Source organism: Vitis riparia, chromosome 8 (genome assembly GCF_004353265.1).
Source record: "Vitis riparia cultivar Riparia Gloire de Montpellier isolate 1030 chromosome 8, EGFV_Vit.rip_1.0, whole genome shotgun sequence".
NCBI classification, from domain to species: domain Eukaryota; kingdom Viridiplantae; phylum Streptophyta; class Magnoliopsida; order Vitales; family Vitaceae; genus Vitis; species Vitis riparia.
Genome location: NC_048438.1, coordinates 1,466,467 through 1,473,788, shown reverse-complemented (window position 1 = coordinate 1,473,788; position 7,322 = coordinate 1,466,467). Strand labels below are relative to the sequence as shown.

The window sequence follows — 7,322 nt, the reverse complement described above, 5'->3', positions numbered from 1 at the left end:
TTTCTCCTATACATAACCATATTTTAAAGTAAATAAATTTTAATTAAGTGAAACAAAATTAATTCTTTAAATTCTTTAATGAATTTTCTAATTTTTAAGAATAATTTAAATCAGAATACTCTATTCATGATTAATACTAAATGTGTGTATGTAATGAAAAACTTAACTCATTTATACTTTTAAAAAAATAAACCTTATTTATTTTTAAATTCATTTAAAGTAAAATAATATTAACAATTATTAATTTTAAATTATTATTATTTATTTTTAACAAAATAAATCAATTATGCTTTATGAAGATGTTAATATCCATGTTTTTATAATATTTATAAAAAAATATAATTTATCATTTTATTATAATATTACTATTTATATTTTATTAAAAACTATTCATTTTTTTAAAAAAATTTCCTTGTAATTATAAAATTACTTTTATTTTTAATAAGGCTTGAATCAAAGTTAGTTTATATTATATAAATTTAATTTAATTTATTTATTTTTTTACAAAATCAAAATTAAAAAATTATTTTTCAAAACTCAAATAAGTATTTTTAAAAACTTGTATAGAAAGAATCAAAATACCTTTTGATAAGTAGGATTTCATTTTCATATATTTTAGTTCATTCTCATTGTCTTCCTTTGCCTTGGAGTTTGATACAACATCTATATGATTAGTTTCTTTAATAATATCTAGCATCTTGTCTGGGTGGTGTAGTTGGTTATCACGCTAGTCTCACACACTAGAGGTCCCCGGTTCGAACCCGGGCTCAGACATTATATATATTTTTTCTTTTTATCATGAAATCCATTTTTCATTTTTTTTCCCTTTGTCATGTTTTTTTTATTGCTACTTCTTTATCTCAGTAACTTATAATTAGGAATCATTTTTGTTAACCACAAATCCTTAGTTTTTATTTTTTTATTTTGTGAAAATCATGGTTTTTTATAATTATTTGTAACTATAAATCCCAACTTACTATAAATGTTTATACTAGAATTCGTCTTTCTTTTTCTTTTTTTACTTTTATTTTTTTTATCATAAAATCCTTTGGTTTTTTCCCCTAAATTGCTACTTTTTTGTTTCCATGGCTTATAATTAGGAAAAACCACAAATCCTTTGTTTTTGTTTTTATCATTTTTTTTATTTTATAAAAATCATGGTTTTTATAGTTATTTGTAACTTTAAATCCTAACTTACTATAAATGCTTATATGAAATCCATCTTTTTTCTTCTTTTTTTTTTACTTTTTTTTTAATCATAAAATCCTTTGGTTTTTTTCTCCCAAATTGCTACTTCTTTGTTTCCATGGCTTATAATTAGGAAAAAAATTTAACCATAAATCCTTTGTTTTATTTTGTGAAAAATGACAGATTATACTTCCTAATTATTTTTAGCATTTTTTGTATTGTGAAAATGACAACTCATACTTCCTAATTATTTGTGAAAATGATAGTTCATACGTAATATTCTTTTTCTTTTAATACCCTTTGTTGTGTTTTTTTTTTTTTTTTCACAAAGCTTGGATAAAATAATTTTTTTTTCCCAAATTGCTACTTCTTTGTTTTGATGACTTATAATTAAGAATCAATTTTTTTAACCATAAATCCTTTACTTTATTCTTGAAAATCATGGTTTTATAATTATTTGTAACTATACATCTTAACTTACTATAAATGCTTATATTAGAATCGTCTTTTTTTTTTAATCATGAAATACTTTGGCTTTTTTTCCCAAATTGCTACTTCTTTGTTTCAATGGCTTATAATTAGGAAAAAAATTAATCATAAATCATTTACTTTGTTGTAGAAATGACAACTTATACTTCCTAATTATTTTTAGTGTTATGATTATTGTGAAAATGATAGTTTATACTTGATATTATTTTTCTTTCATTTTTCTCCCCTTTATTGTGTGTGGTTTTTTTTCCCCCATTTTTCACAAAGCTTAGACATCACAAATTCTTTTTCCCAAATTGGTACTTCTTTGTTTTGATGGCATATAATTAGGAATAATTTTTTTTTAAAACCATAAATCCATCACTTTTTTTGTGAAAATAATAGCTTATAGTTGGATTGCTTTGTCTTTCATTTTCCCCTTTTGCTTCTTTGTTTTTACAAAACTCAAATATCTTAAAAATAATTTCCCCAAATTTTTTTTTTTTTTATTGCTTATAATTAGGAAGCTTTTTTTTCTTTTTTCTTTTTTCTTTTTTTGATATGAGAGCTTATAATTGAGACTTAAAAATGTAAAACATACACACAATCCAACGTGGATGAAAACAAACCATACGAATCAAAAACTGAAGAAATTTAGGATCGACTATTACCTCCTGGCATTGGTGTTTGATTTATTATACTCACTGTTTTGCTACAAGTTTTGGCTTTTCCAAACTCTAATATCTCACATAAGATGGTGTAGTACTGAAGAAAACCTTAAGAGACGAGTTCGTACACACCCACAACATCCACAAGACCCATTTCACAAAATGGGTATCAATCTCCATTAATTGTGGGCACAATTAATGGAGATTGATACCCATTTTGTGAAATGGGTCTTGTGGATGTTGTGGGTGTGTAAAAAAAATAACATTCTCCCACTTGGTCCACACCTTTAACCTAATGTCTCATCTTAATCCATCAATTATCTACATTAAGTAACAAATACATGAATCATGGCGATAAGTCCTCTATATAACGAATGCTACCTTCCATGTATTACAGTGTATTTATTTTTTAACATTATACTTTATGTGGCAATATTACTTAATGAATAAACCCTATGTTCATTCTTGGTCCAATGAAGTTAAATTTTCTCAAAATTAAATAAAGGTGCACATGAATATGAGAAAATATCATAATAAGAGTTTGTACAATAGAAACTACATAAGGGAACTAAGTCCCATGTTCACTACATGATCCTTGAATTTCAACAGTGGCATGTCCTTAGTCAAGGATCAACGATCATCAATTCAATGCTAATGTGCTCAATAACCACTTTCTTTTCTTTAACACGTTCTCTTATGGCTAGATACTTAATGTCAATGTGCTTCCTTTGACTTCCACTTTTATTGTTTTTTGCTATAAAAACAACAGCTGAATTGTTGCAATATATACTCAATGGCCTAGATATAGAATCCATAATTCTAAGCCTGGAAATGAAACTCTTAAGCCATATACCATGTGAAGTAGCCTCAAAACAGGATATGAACTCAACTTCCATAGTAGAAGTAGCAATCCAGGTCTGCTTAATGCTCCTCCAAGATATAGCTCTACCGGCCAATATAAAAATGTATCCAGATGTTGATCTACGAGAATCAACACAGCCAGCAAAGTCTGAATCTAAGTAGCCAACAACCTCTAAATTGCTTGTTCGTCTGTACATAAGCTTGTAGTCTTTAGTTTCTTGAAAATATCTCATTACTTTCTTTGCAACTCTCTAATGGTCCAAACCTGGGTTCCTCTAATATCGTCTTAACATTCCAATAGCAAATACAATGTCAGGCCTTGTGCAGACTTGAGCATACATCAGACTTCCGACTGTAGAAGCATATGGAATGTTCTTCATTTGTTCCCTCTTAAGATCGTTTTTCGGGCATTGGTTCAGATTGAACCTATCACCTTTCATTATGGGAGAAACACTAGGTGAACAATCCTTTATCCGAAATCTTTCTAAAACTTTATTGACATAGGTTTCCTGAGACAGACGTAAGATACCTTGAAATATGTCTCTATGGATCTTAATGTCAATGACATAAGATGCCTCACCCATATCCTTCATGTCAAAATTTTTAGAGATGAATTGTTTCACCTCATGAAGTAAACCCTTATCTTTGGTTGCAAGTAAGATGTCATCTACGTATAAAACAAGAAAACAAACTTTACTCTCACTGACCTTAAGGTATATGCATTGATCCATAACATTTTCTACAAAACCAAATAAAGAAATTACGTTATGGAATTTTAAATACCATTGGTGGGATGCTTGTTTTAAACCATATATGGATTTCTTGAGCTTGCAAACCAATTGCTCACCATCACTACAGGGGAATTCTTCAGGTTGTTTCATGTAAACCTTCTTCTCTAGCTCTCCATTAAGAAATGCAGTTTTCACATCCATTTGTTGCAACTCCAAATCAAAGTGGGCTACTAATGCCAATATATGTAAACCTCCTCCTCTAGCTCTCCATTAAGAAATGCAGTTTTCACATCCATTTATTGCAACTCCAAATCAAAGTGGGCTACTAATGCCACTATAATGCATAAGGAATATTTCTTAGATACATGAAAGAAGGTCTCCGTGTAATCGATTCCTACTTTCTGAGTGAACCTCTTTGCAACAAGTCTGACCTTGTATCTCTCAATGTTGCCTAATGAGTCTTTCTTTGTTTTAAAGTCCCATTTATAACCAATGACTTTTGCACCATTGGGAAACTCAACAAGGTCCCAAACATCATTGCACCTCATGGAACTCATCTCATTCTTCATGGCATTGTACCACAATTCTGATTTTTTGCAACTCATGGCTCGTGAAAAAGATTTGAGATCATTTTTGGTTCCCATATTGTAGTTAGATTCTTGTAGATATACTACATAATCACTAAGAATTGTTGACCTCTTAGTTCGAGTAGACCTTCTTAAGGTTGAACAATTATCTTCTAGGGAAGTATGAGGTTCAACTTGTTGTTCAGAAGTGTCAGACAACTCCTGATCAACTTGAGCTACTGAAATGTTGTCAAAAACTTGTGGAACTTCAATGATTGGCTGAACTTCAACGATTGTTTGTTCTACACTTGTTTGAACTTGAGTGGTGTTATGAACAATAAACAATTTATCACTCGAAGTGGAAGGTTGAGACTCTGTATGATCAATATCAGAAACTATGTTTCTAAATTGATCGCTTCCACAAACCAAGTCATATTCAAGAAATTTAGCATTTCTTGATTCCACAATCCTAGTGTTGTGAGATGGATAGTAGAATCTGTACCCCTTAGAGCTTTTAAAATATCCAATGAAATACCCATTTATAGTCCTTGGGTCCAATTTCTTCTCTTGAGGATTATAAATTCTCACTTCAGATGAGCATCCCCAAATACGCATATGTCGCAAACTTGGTTTCCAACATTTCCATAACTCAAATGGCGTATTTGGGACAGCCTTGGTTGGAACCCGATTTAATATATACACTACCGTCTTAAGTGCTTCAGTCCATAAGAATCTAGGAAGTTTTGAGTTGCTCAGCATACTCCTCACCATATCCAATAAAGTTTGGTTTCTTCTCTCTGCTACACCATTTTAGTCTGGAGAACCAGACATGGTGTATTGGGCAACAATCCCATGCTCTTAAAGAAACTTCGCAAATGGCCTAGGTGCTTATCCAGCTTCCATGTATCTACCATAATATTATCCACCTTTATTTGATCTCACAATCTTAATTTGTTTACCGCATTGTTTCTCTACTTCTACCTTGAAAACCTTAAAGGCATCAAATGCTAAATTTTTGTTGTGAAGCATGTAGAGATATATGTATCGTGAGTAATCGTCTATGAAAGTGATGAAGTATTTTTTGCCATGAGAGTCCATGTTTAGACTACATATATCAGTATGTATGATCTCTAATATGGCAGAACTCCTAGTAGCACCTTTCTTTGACTTGTTGGTCTGCTTTCTTTTAATGCAATCCACACAAGTCTCAAAGTCAGTAAAATCTAGAGTACTAAGTACCCCATCATTTACCAACCTTTTGATTTTATCTATGGAGATATGACCTAATCTCCGGTGCCATAATGTAGAGGAATCCTCATTTACAACACATCTTTTCATGCCAGTTTGGACATATAATGAATTATAAGTGTTATCATTTTGTAAGAATATGTGATAAAGATCATCAGACAAAATACCATTCCCAACACAATCAAATTTATAAGTCAAATTGAAATATGTTTCTGAAAAATGAAAGGAATATCCAAAAGGTACAAGTCTAGAAACTGAAATCAAGTTTCGTGAGAAACTTGGTACATAAAAGGTCATTTGCAATTCTAAAACAAAACCACCATTTAAAGTTAAATAACACGTCCCTATTGCTTCCACATGCAAGCCCATCTTGTTTCCGGATAAGATGAATTGCTCACTTCTCACTGGTTTCCTTAGGTTTTCAATTAAATGTGGATTGTAGATTCAGAATCAATCCACTATGTGTTGGTATTTACGTTAACCATATTCGATTCATAACAAACAAATGAGGTAGGGTTACCTTTATTTTCAAGCCATTTCTGGAATTTCAGACATTTCTTTGTCACGTGTCATTTCTTTTTACAGAAGAAACACTTTTCGTCTTTCTTAATGTCAACTTTGGGAGGAATTTGATGCTTCCCTTTCTGACTGGCTTGAGATTTTCCTTTCTTTTACATTACTAGCATGACACTTTCTCCTTGCTCCATCATTAACCTTCATTCCTCTTGAACACACATGATCATCAATTCATTGATAGACCACTTATCCTTATGTGTGTTGTAAGAGATTTTGAAAGGTCCATACTAAGGCGGAAGAGTGTTGAGCATAAAGTGCACCAAGAAGGATTCAGACATTTCTACCTCAAGCTTTTTCAGTTGAGCCATTACGTTCCTCATTTCCATGATGTGTTCGCGTACACCTTCTATACTGGTGAGCTTCAGGGATGTGAACTTCATAATTAGCGTGCTGCAAAGGCTTTATCCGAAGTGACGAATTGCTCATCAACAACTTTTAGCAATTCGTGGACATTCTCGTGTTGCTCGATTGAACCACGTATACCAGCACTAATCTTAGTCTTAATAGACATCATGTTGAGGCCATTAGATTTCTCCCAGTGTTCATACAGTAGAATTTGATCAAGTGTGCTGGTATCAATGATATTAGGTGGTTTATCTTTCCTGATGGCATAGTCTATGTCTATGCACCCTAATTGAAGAAGAACTATCTCCTTCCAAACCTTAAAGTTATCTCCCCTAAGTTTGGAAACCTCACAACGAATATTAGAAATGCTAGGTAAAACTATGGAAAAAGATTACAAGTTTATTAATATTTGAGGCTTTAAATAAATTCATGTTTTACCAATGTAAAACATGCTTAAAATTTGAATCTAATTTTATTAAAAATTGCATGTGGGCTAAATCTCTAATTCAATCAGATTAATTATCTTTATGATAGATTTTATCAAACTATTTTTACTGAATTCATAATTTTAATGTTTATTTTGATTATAGTTTGATATGTTCTATCTTTAAACTTTATGATAAATTAGGAAAAACTAATTTTAATATTTCATCCTAATTAATTATATAAAC

General features: G+C 30.8%; 1 non-coding gene across 1 annotated transcript; it reads left to right on the top strand.

Moving 5' to 3' along the window:
* The first annotated feature begins 700 nt into the window (after positions 1-700).
* On the top strand, positions 701-774 carry TRNAV-CAC. Its single transcript has one exon. It is a non-coding gene; the product is annotated as a tRNA-Val (tRNA).
* The last annotated feature ends 6,548 nt before the right edge of the window (positions 775-7,322 follow it).